This window comes from Erpetoichthys calabaricus, chromosome 3 (assembly GCF_900747795.2).
Source record: "Erpetoichthys calabaricus chromosome 3, fErpCal1.3, whole genome shotgun sequence".
NCBI lineage: Eukaryota > Metazoa > Chordata > Cladistia > Polypteriformes > Polypteridae > Erpetoichthys > Erpetoichthys calabaricus.
The window spans coordinates 45,285,532-45,303,744 of NC_041396.2; the positions used below are offsets into that span (position 1 = coordinate 45,285,532).

Here is an 18,213-nt window from a genome sequence, read left to right on the forward strand (position 1 = left end):
TACCACAGTTTTTATTTCTAACATCAGGAAATATACAGTATTTACTAGTACTGAAAAGATCACTGGAACAACCCTTTTTAAACAGAGGTGGTATATAAAAATATTTTTTAAAGTAGTGTAGACTTGTGAACAAGTCATTTCAAAAATGTCACTTTAAATGCCACTTTAATTCCAGTTGCTTGTACTTTCAGAAGAATCACCTTCCAGCTCATGGCCACAAAAAGCACCTCATAAAGTAAACTAAGCATGGCTAAAAGTAGCGGCCACTCTTCCAGTGTTCCATTCATCTTCAAAAGTTACTTATCGTGTCCCTCTCTATGATCCTCTCTTATCTTCTGTAAGGTTCTATTTATCTAATGCCCCGGGAGACTCTGCTTGCCTTCTTAAACCTTCCATTGTAAAATGTAATATGAATGTTCCAGGGGTTTGTTGAATGCAAAGCTCAGCATAGCTGTGTGACATGTCGCTGTCAACCATCCATCACAGCCACATTTATCTTCAGGGTAAGTATGCTGGCTATTAAAGGACAATGTGCTTGCATGACCACCTGATTTTGTGACACCACTTTTGATTCACATTTGCATGCTTATTCACACTTGGGGTAAGATGCAGATTTCCATGAAAGCAGGTTATTTTAATATTACCTCCTGTGAACTGGTGGGGAAATTAAATGAAACTGTATCATTACCTGTTGTAAGACCATTTAAAGTTTGCTGCAAATTTCAAGAAAAGGTTGGTTGTGACATACCTACTGTAAATTATGGCAATTGCAAAGCTGTATTTTCCACATAATGTTACCAACACTTGCATTTCACCAAACAGTGCATGGCTTCTCCACATTGATGGAGCTACCAAGCAACATATAAGATTTGTTAAGAATATTTTTTGTTATCTTTTAGCAAGTTCACTGCTATCAAACGTTTCTAAAACATTCAGCCTTTTCCGAGATGTATCTGCCAATCTTTGCCTGAACGTCATCTTCTGACAGCTCCTAGTGAGTTAGGATAGCTCTCAAATTCTCCTAAATCCTGATGAAATTAGGAACAGTTTCCTAAATTAGAATAATTGATAAAATGCTTTTACTCCAACTGCTAAGATTAGGACAAAATTTGCGTCACTCTGAGCATATTGAGCCAGTTATGAATGTTTTCCTACTCTGAGACACTTGATAAATATGGGCACCAATCACATTTTTGGCCACAAAAACACTCCATTGCACCATTTGAATGCGCTCAAAACTAGGTCAGCTCCAACTTCCCCATTGACTTCAATGCATTTCGCAGAGTTCAGGGAAGTTTTCGAACATTTCCATGATTTCGCTTAACACATGGCAAAACAAATGCCGCAGGGTATGAACACAAGGCCTGGAGCTGTCAGACAGTTGTGCTAACTATATTTTCATTACAAAGAATAAATCTAAAAGGCTCTAGTGAATAGCCCCAGTAGCTCCATTTACTGTATATTGTTTGCTCTTTTAGTTTTGACATGCCATCCTTTTTTGCTTTAATTTGGTGGTGATTTTATACAGTATTTCAAAAAAATTTACAGACTCTTTCTTAGCAATTTGCATGTCGGTTGACGTTGCAACATGTAGCTTTTTTGTTTTTTTATCTTTTTGCAGTCTGCTAGTACATGTCTATTCAATACTACTTGTGAATTCCATATCCTTTTAACATCATCACTATCCAGAAGAAGGATAATATAAAATTTACTGCATTTTATATTTCAGTTGCCTAAATGTAAACATTGATAGGCCCATCTCTGTATTCTTTCTCTACAAGAATTAGATAATCAAAATCTGGTGCTGCTATTTGCAGAATGTATATTAAGAGTCTCTAGCAACATTGAGCATCGTTTTCTTACCACAGTTAGTTGCTAAGGCTTGGTTTTGTGCAGCAACATTAAATAATTTCATCTCTTTATCTATGTTCCCATATATGAGCCACATAAATGAATGTCTTTCCATGATGTACATTTTTTTCAATTCTCTTTCATACTTCATATTGTTGCACACATGTGAGGAGGAAATGTAAGAGCTTCAGACTGGAAATCAGAGTAAGGTGAAACACAAATAGCCTGAACGAGCCTGAAAATTCCACTGCCTAATTATTGTTATTTTTCTTTGTTTTGGTTAGTAGCACTGCTGAGCTAATAAACAGTGATCTCCAGAAGACTCCATAATATAATAACATTTATTTATTTAGCTTCTTTAAAAGGCCAAATTTCTTCCTGGTGACATCTATCTATCTATCTATCTATCTATCTATCTATCTATCTATCTATCTATCTATCTATCTATCTATCTATCTATCTATCTGTCTGTCTGTCTGTCTGTCTGTCTGTCTGTCTGTCTGTCTGTCTGTCTGTCTATCTATCTATCTATCTATCTATCTATCTATCTATCTATCTGTCTGTCTGTCGAATCTAGAGCTAGTAATAATAATAATAATTAAAAGAAAATTTTACTTGAAGTCATCCATCCATTTTCTAACCTGCTCACCCATGCCAGGTTTAGCACGGTCCATTTTCAGCAAAGTGAGAATTCAACCAAGACTGGGGGTCTCAGGGCCCATTCACACACACCCACACTCCCTAACACTAAATCACCACTGCCCCCTGTGCCATCCCAGGTCTGATTTCTTTACTGTCAAGAACAGTTTCTTGATATTTCACTTGACACTAAGAAAACAGAAATACACCAACATGTTAAAGTGTGAAAACTGTGTCAAGATGTCTGAGAAAAATAGTTATGTAAATTATGAAAATATTAGTGCTGCAGGACTTACCAACAAACTAGTAGAATATCAACAATGGAAGATTAATCTGAAAGGTTAACAACTGATTAGAAATGCAAGAGCTGAATGTTGGAAAGGTTAAGCTTTAAGCTTCAGATGGGATCATAGCAAAAGTGATAAAGAATCATCAAAAAATGCCTGAAAATAATAAAATGTGCTGTAACAAGTAATTTCATCTATCGTCATACACCTCAGTGAAGATTGTTGTGGCCTGCATCAACTAAGTATTCACAGTTTAATAAAAGAAAATGGCTGACGAGAACATGAGATTTTGACAAAGTGCTGTGACTGGAGTTTCTTTGTCCAGGAGAAAATCCCCAGTGTTGACATTTATACACGCATATACTACTGTCATAGTGGCATTTACTACAAAAAGTGTCAGGTGATACTTCTACAGATGTGAACATAGGCTTTGACAATCAGCCATGCAATGGTCGCCTACAAGATTTACCAAGATTAAAAACTGCAAGTGAAATCAAGTAATCCAGACAGCAATGCATCACCGTTTACATACAGTTGGAAAAAAAGTTATAACCAAGAGGATCTTCAAGTGTCTAGAGCCATGATAATAATGCATCATACAAAATGTAAATTTTGTAGGAGAACAGGTTTAAGGTAATAGACAGAGGTATACAGATTCATTGGCATGTAATGATTTTGTATTTATACTGTGATTGCATTGTATACTTCATATGCTCATTATTTTTAGAACATCCTTCATAAGTACAAGCATGTTCAAAGGACATCTGAACATCACTAGACATGGGGGAGCTTTAAACTATCTTGAAAATTTCATTCCATAGCTTTAGATGAAAAACTGAGAGGCATGTTTAATGCGTCTAGACAAAAGGAAACACATTTTATAATCTGTAATGGAAATAGAATGGATAAATCAGAGAGACCAGACGCTGGAAATAGTAAGGAGCAGAGCTACAGTAAGAACTGGAGATCAGTGTGGGCATCTTTGAATTAGATAACAGCAGCAACTGAAAACCATCACTGTGAAACAAGCAGAGGAGTAGTGTGGGAGTAGTAAGGTATTTGCATTTTGGATGAGTTGGATAGGTCAGATAGTAGTTGCTGATATTCTAACCAAAATGGAGTTGCAGTGGTCCCAAGCTAAAGAGAATAAAAAGCTGATAAAGAAATTGAGTGCAATGCACAGTGAGTAAGGCACAGACTTTATGTGGCTTGTGAAGAGTGAAGTGAAAGGACCAGGTTAGTGAGGACAGCTTTTGTTAGCAGCTGAGAGAGGCAACAGCTATATGTATATCTGGGACAAAATTAATGAGCAGATGAAACTGCAACAGGGAGAAGCAGGTGTGTCTAGTAAATGTTATTTGCTTAGTACTGGCAGCAAGGAGAATTAGAAAATCTTGAAAAACATAAAAACTCAAAAGCCATTTAAACCTGAAAATGCAGGATGTCAGAAATGTTTGCAAAATGTTTTTCAGCATCTGATAAACAAATGTGGTAAATACTGGTTTAAATAAATTTTGAGATGGAGAAGATGACAATATGTGATAATAAGGCATTATTTTGGCTGAAAGAAATTTTTCACATAATTCCATTACTGCTGAATTCAGTTTCTCAGGGGCGTTTCTTTCTGCCTCTTTCTTAATGAGAATCAATTGAAGGCAGTATACAAAATATTTAAAAAATCAATATCAAAATAGCCACCCAAGAAAAAAAGTAAAATAAAATACAGCCTTGCGTATTGGAGCCTAAAACTATTACCTAGTTGTAGGCTGACAATACTCATTTCAAATGAATAGGACTCAAAATGTTAAAACAATGTCCAAGTTATTCTAAACAACGCTCAAATAGTATTGGGTCTCAAACGAACGACATACATACAATGAAAGCTTCATACTATCTTGTGGTGGCTCCTACATTGACTACACTCTGTAATCACACCAATTCTGTCATTTTGTTAAGGAAAATGAGTGATACTTGCTGCAATGGACATCTGAGCTGTTGGAGAACTGTAGTCATCTCCTACACTGACAAGAAAGCCAGAAGCATGAACAGATTGATGTAGCTCACTCCTACCATTTCCTACCGTTACACTGGTTGCATCACTGGAACCAGGCAGGGTTTTTAAACAACTCTCGCCGGCCCAATGGGACATTTTCACATTGTTACAAAAAATGACATTTTTTCCCATCATAAAGAACTTAGATAGTAGTATAATGAAATACCAGAGGCAATAAGAAGTTGTGAGGGGTGGCACCCACAGCACTAAAGGCTCCCTGCTTGTTAAAACAGTAGCTGAGCTTATAGACCATTGTAGCCTCTTACAGTAACTCCTCCCAAAAATGATATATTTTTAATTGTTATTTACCCCCATGTGGTTTGTAGTGATTCCACTGATAATGTGCAAAATACATGCATTTTTTGCTAAAATATTGTTAAATTGATTCCTTCAGTAAAACAAAATTAGTCCACAACCCAGAATCCTTTCACACAGGGTCATGTTTTGAGTATACGACTTCATGACTTAATGTAGATTAAGCAAAATGAGAAACATGACATTTTCTTCATGAATATTTTTCACTTATTCAGCTATTGTCAAGCATTAGTCACCACCCACTTATATTAATGCAAAAAATCCGGTTAGCTCCGATCTGGATGAAAACATGAGAATGTACATTTTTCTTGGTCATCAGTACAAACCAGACTGGGTGAGTTGCACTGAAAAAAATCATTTTTCATTGAGTATTCGTTTAATGGGGCCTCTCAGTTACCCTTGCTGAGTGAAAATGCCCTCTTGGCCTTAGAAGACAAAATGCAGTGGAAACAGTCCTAGACTTCGATCGGCTATAGACCCCCAACACCCTGCACCTGAATTCAAACTATTAGTGTGACCACTCATTAAGCTAAAACATTGCTGTTTATTTGCCCATGGAATTTCTCTGACAGGTTCTACAGACCACATACATTCTGTAAGATTAATGAATAGGAAATGTACTGTATTTTAATAATGGAGCAAATGATGCTCATGATACATTGTTTTGTGGCAAAGTAAAGCTTTGGAGTCTCTTCTGGTTCATGTGATGTCTCTGTAGGGTTTTCATCAGCTCCTCGTGATAATTTAATCTTCTGTTTATTGTCTGACATCTTGATCAATTACAAACCGCTTGTTCTGTGAAATTACAAAACTCGACATAAGCGTTACGCCAAGAAATGTGCAAAAGGAGCCGATATTCAATTTGCTCTATGTAGTTCTGCTTGGATCTGCTTTTGCTTAATTTCCTATTTAAGTTACATTAATAGTTTAGGGCTAACCAGCAAAGCAAGGAAGAAAAGGCAACTGAATTAAAATGAGAGCTCCATGAGAGCAGGATTAAAAAAAAAGTCAAGATAAATCAATCAATTATAGCACACTTCACATAGTACAACTTCCAAAGGTGCTTTACAAAGCAAACAAGTGTACAATTCAGCACCTAAGCTCCACACTTGGTTATCTCTTTCATTATAAAGTCCCTCTGTCTTTGGATTATATGGCAGGTTTCAGGTCCAACCAACACTGACAGTGTGAGGGTTTGTTCCAAGGTTAGTTATGGAACATAATTTACTTTTCAAAATTGACTTGACTCTCTATAACATAACAATCTTTTGTCCAAAATGTTAATCACACTGACTCATGTACCTTACATTTATTTTTCCTAATGACAGTTATGATAACATGCTTAGCTGGACAGACTTAAATGTTAAAGTGTATTCAAAATGTTTATCAAATTTCAAATAAAAATACAGATTTCTTTGCATACAAGGTTTTATATATGATGGAAATATAAGGGGCCCTCACACTAATGGTGTGTCCCTTTCAATCCACATCTCAAAGAAGCCACCAGGTGCAGGAAACCGATCACAGTGCCCAAGGTTGGTCACTCCCTTCCAGTCAAGGCTCTATAAAAACCAAACATTCATCAGGAAAGTTGTCTGCTTTTTGGATCCCGAAAGGGACCTGGAGCGGGCTTCTATACTAATTCTAAACCTCCCTAAGAGGAACCCTTTTCTTTTGAGCCAGCCAATGTGCCATTATTTTCTGTTGTTGGTGCCAATAAGCACAGTTCTTGTTTGTTGCTTTGTGCCAATTAAAAGAGAAAACCTAGTTGGTGTCCCAACATTTCAAAGTGGCTTGTGTAATTCTATTCACAATATATACATACCGTATATATAAGGTTATATTAATTGCATGTACATTTCCTTATGCACAAGGTTTATATACAGTATACTGTATGTTGTGAGATAAAGAACCTATTCGAATAGCATCAGACTGAAGGAAGGAAGCAACCTTGTATAAATTCAGTACAAAACTAAACTCAAAGAAATACATTACAATTTAACCATTCCATCTTCTGACCCTGCTTAACTCTGTTTTGGGGTTACAAGAAACCAGAGATTATCCCAGCAGTATTACATCTATAGGTTGAGTGTCTATTGCTGGCCATACAGTATATTACTCTTGCCAATAAAGAATGTAAATTAATAGAACTGTCTTTTTAAGCTTGTTATATTATTAAACTAATGAAGGCTCCTTAAGGGGGTGACACAGTGAATAGTGATACTGCCTCACTCAGTTCAGTTCAGTTCTCAGCCTAGTTTGCTTCTCAATGGACTTTAAAGATATATTTTTTTATTTTTTCACACACTCCACAATTTTTTTCTCCTTTTTCTTCTTCTTCTTTTGGCTGCTCCCATTAGGGGTTGCCACAGCAGATAATCTTTTTCCATATCTTCCTGTCATCTGCATCTAGCTCTGTTTAACCCACCACCTGCACATCCTCTCTCACCACATCCATAAATCTCCTCTTAGGCCTTCCTCTTTTTGTCTTACCTGGCAGCTCCATCCTTAACATCCTTCTTCCAATATACTCAGCATCTCTCCTCTTCACATGTTCAAACCAACACTATCTCTGACTTTGTCTCCCAACCATTCAACCTGAGCTGACCCTCTAATGTATTCATTTCTAATTCTGTCCATCCTTGCCACCCCCAATGCAAATCTTAGCATCTTTAACTCTGTCACCTCCAGCTCTATCTCCTGTTTATTGGTCAGTGCCACCGTCTCTAAGCCATATAACATAGCTGGTCTCACTACCGTCCTGTAGACCTACCCTTTCATATCTGTCACAAATCACTCCTAACAATCTTCTCCACCCACTCTACCCTGCCTGCACTCTCTTCTTCACCTCTCTTCCACCATCCCCATTACTCTGTACTATTGATCCCAAGAATTTAAACTTCTCCACCTTTGCCAACTCTACTCTCTGTATCCTCACCATTCATCTGACCTCCCTCTCATTTAAACACATGTACTCTGTCTTGTTCCTACTGACCTTTATTCCTCTTCTCTCTAAACCATATCTCCACCTCTCCAGGGTCTCCTAAACTTGCTCCCTACTCTGGCTAGAGTACATATCACAATGTCATCTGCAAACATAATAGTCCACAGGGACTCCTATCTAATCTCATCTGTTAACCTGTCAATCACCATTGCAAAAAAGAAAGGGGTCAGAGCCAATCCCTGACGTAATCCCATCTCTATCTTGAATGCATCCTACCGCAGACCTCACCACTATCACACTTCCCTCATACATACCATGGACCACTCTTACATACTTCACTGCCACTTCCAACTTCCTCATACAACACCACAATTCCTCTCTTGGCACCCTGTCCACAAAGACACAATGCAACTCCTTCTGTCCATCTCTATACTTTTCCATCAACACTCTCAGAGCAAACATCACATCTGTAGTGCTATTTCTTGGCATGAAACCATACTACTGTTCACTAACCATCACATTCCTTCTTAACTTAGCTGCCACTACTCTTTCCCACAACTTCATGCTGTGGTTCATCAGTTTTTTCCCGCTGTAGTGACTAAACCTCTGCACATCCCCCTTATTCTTAAATATCAGCACCAGTACACTCTTCTCCACTCCTCAGGCATCCTCTCACTTTCCAAGATTCCATTAAACAATCTGGTTAAAAACTCCACTGTCATCTCTCCTACACAACTCCATGCTTCCAAAGGTATGTCATCTGGACCAACGGCCTTTTCATCTTTCATCCTTTTCATAAATGTCCTTACTTCCTCCTTGCTAATCCATTGCACTTCCTGATTCACTATCTCCAAATCATCCAACCTCTTCTCTCTGTGTACTGTATCTTAAGGATCTTATATAAAAAGTGGCTAAATATTGGCTATTTAAACACATCCTATTTTTAAGGAAACAATTCTTTCAGTGATTAAAATACCTGAAAAAGAACAACTGCAAAAGGGCATACATTTCCATTTCATTTGTCTGAGACAGTAACATCTGCACATCCATCCCTTATGCCTCCTCTGCTGACTCTACCTGCAGTGCTCTCATTCACCATGCCGCACATCCTATTGCACTGTGTGTTGCAACACAAGGAGACAATGTCATAGTGATCCTCCATACCCAGAATATTGAAAAAGGCTAACAACATGTAAAAATAATGTTTATTACATATAAAGCAAAAATCTCTTAAAAATCTCTTAAACACCTCCATGCTTCCACATGTATGTCACCTGGACCAACATTCCATTCTTCATCCTCTTCATAGCTGTCCTTACTTCCTCCTTGCTAATCTGTTGCACTGCCTGATTCACTATCTCCACATCATCCAACCTTTTCTCTCCCTCATTCTTTTTCATTCATCAGCTTGTCAAAATACTCTTTCCATCTGCTCAGCACACTCTCCTCAACTGTAAGTACATTTCCATCTTTATTCTTTATCACCCTAACCTTCTACACATCTTTACTAGCTTAGTCCCTGTGTCTAGCCAATCGGTACAGGTTCTTTTCTCCCTCCTTAGTGTCAAACCTCTCGTGAAACTCATTATACTCCTTTTCTTTAGTCTTTGCCACCTGTCTCTTCACCTTACACCTTATCTCCTTGTACTCCTGTCTACTTTCTGCATCTCTCTGACTATTTCACTTCTTCTTCACCAACCTCTTCCTCTGTATACTCTCCTGTACTTCCCATTCCACCACCACTTGTTCTCCTTCCTCTGCCCAGATGTCACACCAAGCACCCTTCTAGCTGTCTCTCTTACCACTTCTGCTGTAATTGCCCAGCTGTATGGTAACTCTTCACTGCCACCCAGTGCCTGTCTTACATCCCCCATGAACTGAACCTTGCAGTCTTCCTTTTTCAACTTCCACCATTTGATCCTTAACTTTACCCTCTCTCTGTCCTCCTCTTATTGATATCCAACGTCATCCTACAGACCACCGTCTTATGTTGCCTAACAATGCTTTCCCCTGCCACCACTTTGGAGTCTCCAGTCTCCTCCAGACTGACCCTCCGCAAAATCCACTATCATCTGACTTTCTTCTTTCCTCTCCTTGACACCATACCTACCCATCACCTCCTCATCCCCTCTGTTCCCTTCAGCAACATAGCCATTGAAATCTGCTCCAATCACCACTCTCTCTACCTTGGGCACACTCTCCACCACTTCATCCAACTCACTCATAGCACACTCATCTTGCGGGAAGTGTGCACTAACAACATTCATCATCACACCTTCATAATCATCACTCTGTCTGACACTTTTTTCCCTGAAAAACACTATTGACATACTGTTCCTTCAGGATAACCCCTACCCCATTTCTCCTCCCATCCAAATCATGATAGAACAATTTGAACCCACCTCCAACCCACCTGGCCTTACTCCCCTTCCATCTGGTCTCTTACACGAACAATATACTGTATCAACCTTCCTTCTCTCCATCATATCATCTAACTCTCTCCCCTTACCAGTCATACTGCCAACATTCAAAGATCCTACCCTCACTTCCACTATCTTTACCTTCCTCTTCTCTCGTCTCTGGGCACGCCTTCCCCTTCTTGTTCTTCTTCAGCCAACAGTAGCCCAATTTCCTCTAGCACCCTGTTGGCTAACAGTACTGGTGGCAGCCATTGCTAACCCGGCCTTGACTGATCAGGTATGGAAATCTGTCTTGTTGTCTGCGTATTGATCAGGCAAAATTTTACACCGGATACCCTTTCTGACATAACTCTCCCCATTTTTCCAGGCTTGGGACTGGCATGAAGAAACACACTGGTTTGTACATCCCCTGTGGCTCACCAGCTGAAAATGTGCATTAACCATTGATTAGCACATTCAAATACATATGACAGCAGTGACCCTATTGCAGGTAAATTGGTGACTAAATGGTCACACTGTGAGACAGGTGTGGTTTCCCATGAGAGCTGGCCCCTACCTTGTGCCCAGTGCTTAGACAGACATATGTGGGTATATAGAGAATGTGATAAAGTGTAATTAATCAAGTGTGATATATACATTCTTATTGTAATGAGTTATTGTTGGTTACTGGTTTTAAAGGAGAAATGTCATGTTATTAAGTACATTTCTCAAATTAATAATGCTATCTTTGAGCAAAGTTTTCTTTTTTATTGATTAAAAACACAGTATACTGAGTTATATTTAGTTTGTTGTACAGTGCAAGAGAGTGTGGGGGCACATTGCCCTGGATTGATTCTTGCCTCCCTGAGCCTGGGACAAGTAGGCTTAGGAAATGGATGGATTGACATAATTTAAAATTTGTTATAGCATATAAACAGTGCACTGTCTGACAAAATGTCACAGAAGTTAATGCCCTTGTCTCAGAGGCAAATAGAGATGAGTTTGATTCCCATCCCAGTTATTTTATTTATGGAGTTTCCATGTTTTCTTGAATGTTGGCACAGACATTTATCAGCCCACAGGAGTGTTCTGTCCACTCCAGTTTTGCCTCATATCCCAAAAACATGCAAGTTTCTGTAACTGGTGACTTCAAATTGGCCCATAGTGAATTTTATTAGTCTATACTGTAATAAAAAAGTGAGGTGAGAAACTCTATGGATGGATAAATAACTAAATCTGTACTTTAAGCTACAATGCATAACAAGATTAAATGGTATACATATTATTATATAAACTGTACATTCATCTTCTGAATGGCTTTTTACATGTTATGCAGTAATACTGAAATGTTCACCGTTTTGGTAGAGAAAACTGGAAAACATGAAGAAAAAAAACATGATATAGGGAGAACATGCAAACTTTGCACAAATGGAGAGCAGGGCAATGAATAGACCAAGGTCCCTGCAAGTGTGAAGCAGCAGCACAAATCACTGTGGCACATTTCTTAACATAATATAAACTTTTCACATTTAAGGGTCGTGTAACCCTGAACACAAGGCAGGAAGCAGTCCCAGACAGGGTGCCAGTCCACTGTGTACTCTACACATATCCTTTTCATTTATTTGGAATGATGGCTTCATTATCTATTTACATTCAGTTTCTGACAGGATGGAAAGCATATGTAAGAAACTTGTGAAAAAGGTAGAAAACTTTAAATATGATAGGGTAAGGTTTTCTGCTTTTCGATACTGTGGCTGTGTTTTGGATTAGTCCTCTATATTGCATGTTTAATATAATGGTACAGTACTTCTTTGGATCTTTTTAAAGACTGACAAAACATCTGAGACATATGAAGAAAGTACTGGAAAATCCAATACAATAAGACAAAAGGGATTTGTGTAATGGAGCTTGGCTAAATTGATCAAAGAATAACTTAAGATGAAATGACCGAAAAATCCCATTGTTTTTTCATTACTGGGTAATTTTTTTGTAGATTTTTATTATTAAAAGATTTCTTAGTTGGGCGGAAGGCAGCTTTGTGTTTTCTATGAATTCTTCTTTCTTCTATTACACTGAGACAAGAAAATTAATGCACCCCCCCACTCACACATTTACAAGCACAAAGCTACCACCTTCAGAAATTTGACAATACACAGCTGATTCAACTGGAAAACATACAGCTTCTTTACAAACTGCAAGCGCCTTGGCAAGTGAAGCGGAGATGTGACTGAGGTGTATAGAATAGCTTACAATTATATCATTCATTTTAAATGCGTGTGCATAAGCCAGGTATAGAGGACAGGAACAGAAAGCCATTAAAGGAGTGAAATTAGAATATATTTATGAGAGGAATCAAAGTGAAGGTGCATCAGCTCGTTTTCTCAGAAGCTTTTTTCACAGCATAGCTGGGATTGTGACAGCAGGCTGGAAATAATTTAAAGGCACTGACTGAATGGGCCTTCTACTTCGGGATTTTGCTGATGCTTCTTGTCCTGTGTTGAAGGTTTCAGGAAGGTTAAAATTTGTAAAGTGCATTAAAGCAGGCTTTCCATTTGTCCTACTCGTCTGCAAAGCATTAAATAAATTAGAATTTTAGACTAATCCTTATTGGAAGTAGATTGCAGGAGACTATCTTGAGTTTAGTTATCTGTATTGCAAAACCTATAAATCTGTACTATTTTTTTATTCACATTCTTTAAAATCTAATATAAAGTGAATCAGATATTTTAAGGTGCACTGTGAGATCTGTGCAGCTTAGCGAGAGCGGTTTGACCAGCTGGGTATTTCTAGATGCCAACTATAAGAGCTGACCACATGGGAAAGAAACAGCCAATGAAACTGTGCTTTGCCAGTTGGGAGCAAAGAGTTGGCTTTCTGCCTTACTTTAAGGTCTGCCAAATTACTCAGGAACCTTCTACTGCCGGGTCTGTCGGTCTAATTAATGGTTACATCACCAAGAGTAATGGGAATGGTGATTAACCCTCTGGCTGAATTTGCAATTCAGGGAAGAGGTGCTGCCAAATTCCATGGTGATGCCAGGGAGTTGACCTCAGATGATGACATGCTACAGCACCAAAGTGCAGGTGCTTTGCATTACAAGCTTGGCCAACACAAATCACACAGTTTTGATTTGTATATTCCTACTTGAGTTTCTGTGCGATTCCATAGGTTATTACTTTTAATAAGCTATAATCAATATAAAATATCTCTGAAACAAACTCAAAAAGGCACAACTGGGCTACACTAACTTTTCTTTTAAGTTGAATTTTCTGTTCAGATCTCCTCCTAGACTTAACTTGCATAAAAATATTCTTAAATCTGTGTAACCAATTCAGTGTCACCGGAGGGCTGGACCTTTCCCAGTAGCACCATGTGTGAGACAAAGTGCCCAAACTGGTTTGTCCATCCACCATCACTCTCACACATGTACACACACTCATATTGAGCCAATTTAGAATCACCAAATAACCTAACAATAACACAACTTTCAGATGTGGGAGGATGGTCTCAAACAGTATTAATATTGTTTATTCTGCCAATGCTTTACCAGCACAACAAACCAAGCTGAAATCCAGAGTTGAACTTAGACTAACTTGTTATCTTCAAACTAGATCACTGCACACATAGAATATTCAGTCAGAAGAAGATATCGAGTGAGGGTATACAGCAGTATGGTGTGGTGCCATCATTTTCAAAAAAATAAAAAGCAATGAAACTTTTTAAACCATGACATAATAGCCATTCATACACCAAATGTCAATGTGAAATCTCGTACAAGAACTACTGTGACAGTGACACAAATTACTCAGATATAAAAAGACCAGCTGAATATGTGCAAAACATTTTGCATGATGACGCTAATGGAGGCTATTTACTGAGATCAAATGATAGTTAAATTTCACTACACTTGAACAAAGAAAAGGCTACTTAGTTTATACAAACATATTACGCTCTCTCTTAGCATAAACAAGGATCTTTAATAAAGGTTCTGATAAAACTGTTAATGTATGGATATTTTTAAAAGTTCAACCATTCATTTTTTATGAAAAAGCTACAAATAATTAAAATGTTATACATCAATATATAAGTGCTAGTGTATAGAATATAATTATCACAACATCATTCTGTACAGGTCTTAAGGGAGCAAGACAAGAACAAGCATCTCTTTTTAATTCATCTACTTTCAATAAAAGGATACTAACACCTTTTTTGCAAGCAATAAATAAACTTCTGGAAAACACAAGAGTAATAAGCAATAATTTCCACAAGAAATAAAAACAATACTACATCTGTTACAAAATAACACTCAAGTTGAACCTAATAGAAATTCTTACTGGAAATCACTGCATAGAACACATTGACTTCATAGCAACTGATGCCAAGACAGCAGGGCACAACAAGTGACACTCCATCACCAAGCATATAGTTATGAACAGTTTATGTCTTACAAAGATGTATATACTTTTTGTAGAACAACAAAACTGATATAGCGATAAACAGTATGTCCATATTTTTGCATAACCGTTTCATTTTCACATAGGTATAATTCTAACCATGTGATTTTATTGGAGCTTAAATATATTCAGATAGTTTGGAAAGCAGATAAAGGATGATGCTGTTTGCTAAAATCAAATTACAATATAAAATGTAAACAGCACGGCTACCATGGCAGCTACATGGCAAACATCATGTGTTGTAACAGGTCACTGGTGTTGGCAGCAAACACAAGCAAATGGCAGACTGTATGAACATTTTTTCAAGTTCTCCATATATATTAAAAGTTATTTCTTTACACTTCCAAATATATTTTCTCAAATTCGTAATGAGTTTTTAGTTTCTTAAAATAATGCACACCTTTTTTACACAATGTATACGAACAAAAAAGTATAATCAAGAAAGCTGCATGTTTTTTGTGTCACTTGATACACTATTAAAATTAACAGTTCTGTACATGAAAAAACAACCACCTGTGCACACAAAGTCAGGACTCTTCCAAAGACATAGGTTTAATATAAATCAGTGTAAAATTCACGCATAAAGACAAAAGCCAATGGCTGACATGAATATTTTAACTCCATCGAACACAGCATTGGGAAGCAGGTGTGACAATAACTCAGATTTTTACCTAAATGGAAGGAAAGAGGATAGAAGGATTTGACTTTTGATCTTTGCCCTGTTTTTTCAAAATAGAACCACATGGGGCATTCTGAAATTAAAATTCTTATATTTTCTGGTGATCTACAATTGGCACATCTCCACAAAACCAAGGATGTCTGGTAAACAACCATTAAAACTGATCCTCATGTTACACTCTTCATATACCAAAATAAACAGCAGCAAATCTCTACAGGACTTCCTGATGTGATGGCATGACACCCATTAAATGCAAATGCTCTCTGCAGCTGTGGGGTCAAGGCATGGAGGAATTGGCAAGTGGCATTCTAGTAAACCTGTTAATATGCCGGTGCAGTTCTGCTTTTGGACAGGTTAGCTCAACTGGCCAGTCCAAATGTCTCACTGTGGAGCTTGGTACAAACCCTTAGTATGAGAGAAGTAATACTTGACTTCTAGGTAACTGATGCCAACAGCCGGAAACCACCTGAGATCCTGTGGCATGTTTTGAACGCTGGAGCAGTTTAACTAAGCAATTTAGGCAAATACAAGACACATGGCTTGCTACGCTGTAAATAGCATTTCTCATTTCTAAATGATGGAAGATTGGCGTTTCCAAAAAATCAGCAAAGAGAACATTTCACTGTGTTTGTCTGGAGTATTTGCTTCTCCAGTATTTCAATGCACAGACCTGTGCGCAATACCCCCCACCCCCTCCCACATTCTCACCAATATGAACACCCACACACTTTTCGCACAGCAGCAGAGCGCTGGGATAAAGATACCCGTTGAAGAGGGGTTTACAACGCAAAGTCCGTTCACTCACTGCAAAACCCCTAAGTGTGGACAGGCCAGCAGCAGCCCATCCAAACGGGTACAAGCCCACCCAGCATCACCTAGACATGCAGACTCCTGCAACGTGCAACGCGCGTATGTCGAGAATCAGCAGCAGGCTGCGCGTTCACTTCTGTCCACGGCGAGGTGCGTGCAACACCAGCTACTTCGCTGAGTGCAACCTGTCACACGCTGAAGGGAAATCAAACACGCAACACGAGCGCTGCGGGGAGCATCATGCTAAAAAAAATGAAACATTTTTGCATTGAGTTTGCATCCTGGCCTGCCTGATAAATGTCATTGGCTCGCCTGTTCAAAACAAACCAGTCTGGAAGCAAGAGTGAAAAAGCCTGCGGTGCTGAAAAGGGCACCCAAACCCACATTCTAGTGCTGTTATGACGCCTGTAACCCCCCGCCCCCAACCCCACCAAGTTAAATGACTAAAAAAAGGCACAAACTTACTAGAGAAGCCTCTTGCCTCCTTCGCCTCCTCTACCAATTTGGTTCTCTCCGACAGAGCATCTGTACGTCTGCCAGGCTGCGGGGAAATAACCCGAGAAAGAAAAGCAGTGGGTGGAGAGGTGGTGGTGCTGCCGCCGCCGCTACTGCTGCTGCTGCTGCTGGTACTTGTGATCGTGATGGTGAGTTCTGGTAAGGTGGGGGTGAAGCAAATAATGTGGGGGCAAACACGACAAACAAAAAAAGAAGGAGAAATCCTCTTTTTTAGTGTTTTGAGATGCTCTGCTGGCAGCTGTGAGGAAAAGCTCATCCTCTCCGTGCCCGCCTCTCTTTCTCTCTCTGAGTGCCCCCCACCTCCCTCGTCTCTCTCTCTCTCTCTCTCTCTCTGCTGTTGTTAGTTCCTGGCGCTGTTGAGCTGGAAAGAGAGAGAGAATTCATCGGAGGGATTTTTTTTTTTCTTGCCCCTCACGAGTCTGGCCCCTCCCATTGCCTCCCACCTTCGCTTCTCTCGTTCACATATGCGAAGCCTGCAATCTCCGTGTCACTTACCCCTTGCTCTCTCGGCGGCTCTAATTGCAGCTTGGGCGATCCGACACACTCCGTTGGGATTTGCAATTTCTACCGAGACTACGGGCGGACAGCATGCACAAGGGTAGACGCAAGTGATGATGCAAAAGAAGTGCAGGGAACCTTGGCATAAACTAAAGAGTTGCAAAGAGAATGGGGACTGGGCGGTAAGGGGTGGTCTTGATTTTTAATGAATTTCTCAAGTTTTTGCATGTTAATCGTGTTACCCTGAAAGGCTGTCTCCGCCGTGCACTCCCACATGGCAGCACAGGTAAGAAGAATGTAACAAAACGCTGTCCTTGTTTATGATAATTGTTAGTCAGTCAGTCCTATTGAAAGGAACGAGCAAGTGTCTGGCTGGTTCTCAGGGCCTAGGGTGAAATACCCACTCGAAAGGTGGATGAAAGTACACAAAACATAAAATGCAGAACACCTGAGGCATTGACAGGGATGTGATGAGCTGTGTAAAATGCCCTGGCATTAGTCAAGCCATCAGTCACGAGTGTAATCATCCCCTGCTCAGTCAAAGGACACCCAAGTTTGTAGTCACGCACTGAATGGACATTATCAGTGTTCATTAGATGTGTAGAAATGGACTTGTAGAGCCCACCTTCTGGATTAGGTTGTTATTATCAATGATTTAATGAGTGATAGCAGAATATTAAGAGTTTTACTGTGAAACACAGTTAATTCAGTACACAAATGAATGGCACATATACAAAATGGACAAGTTAAGTGCTTGGTATTGTATTT

At 39.0% G+C, this 18,213-nt stretch overlaps 1 protein-coding gene across 2 annotated transcripts in view; it reads right to left on the bottom strand.

Annotated features, from left to right (window-relative positions):
- The window catches only part of lrrn2 (leucine rich repeat neuronal 2), a 185,941-nt gene extending 168,480 nt beyond the window's left edge, over positions 1-17,461 (bottom strand). The window contains exon 1 of one of the 2 annotated variants that reach the window (XM_051924560.1): positions 17,443-17,461. The gene's annotated coding sequence lies outside the window, so the exon portion shown is untranslated. Of the gene's footprint in view, positions 1-16,896; positions 17,296-17,442 lie in introns of those variants that run through there. The other variant, XM_028796718.2, reaches the window with a different exon arrangement.
- Positions 17,462-18,213: the final 752 nt, after the last annotated feature.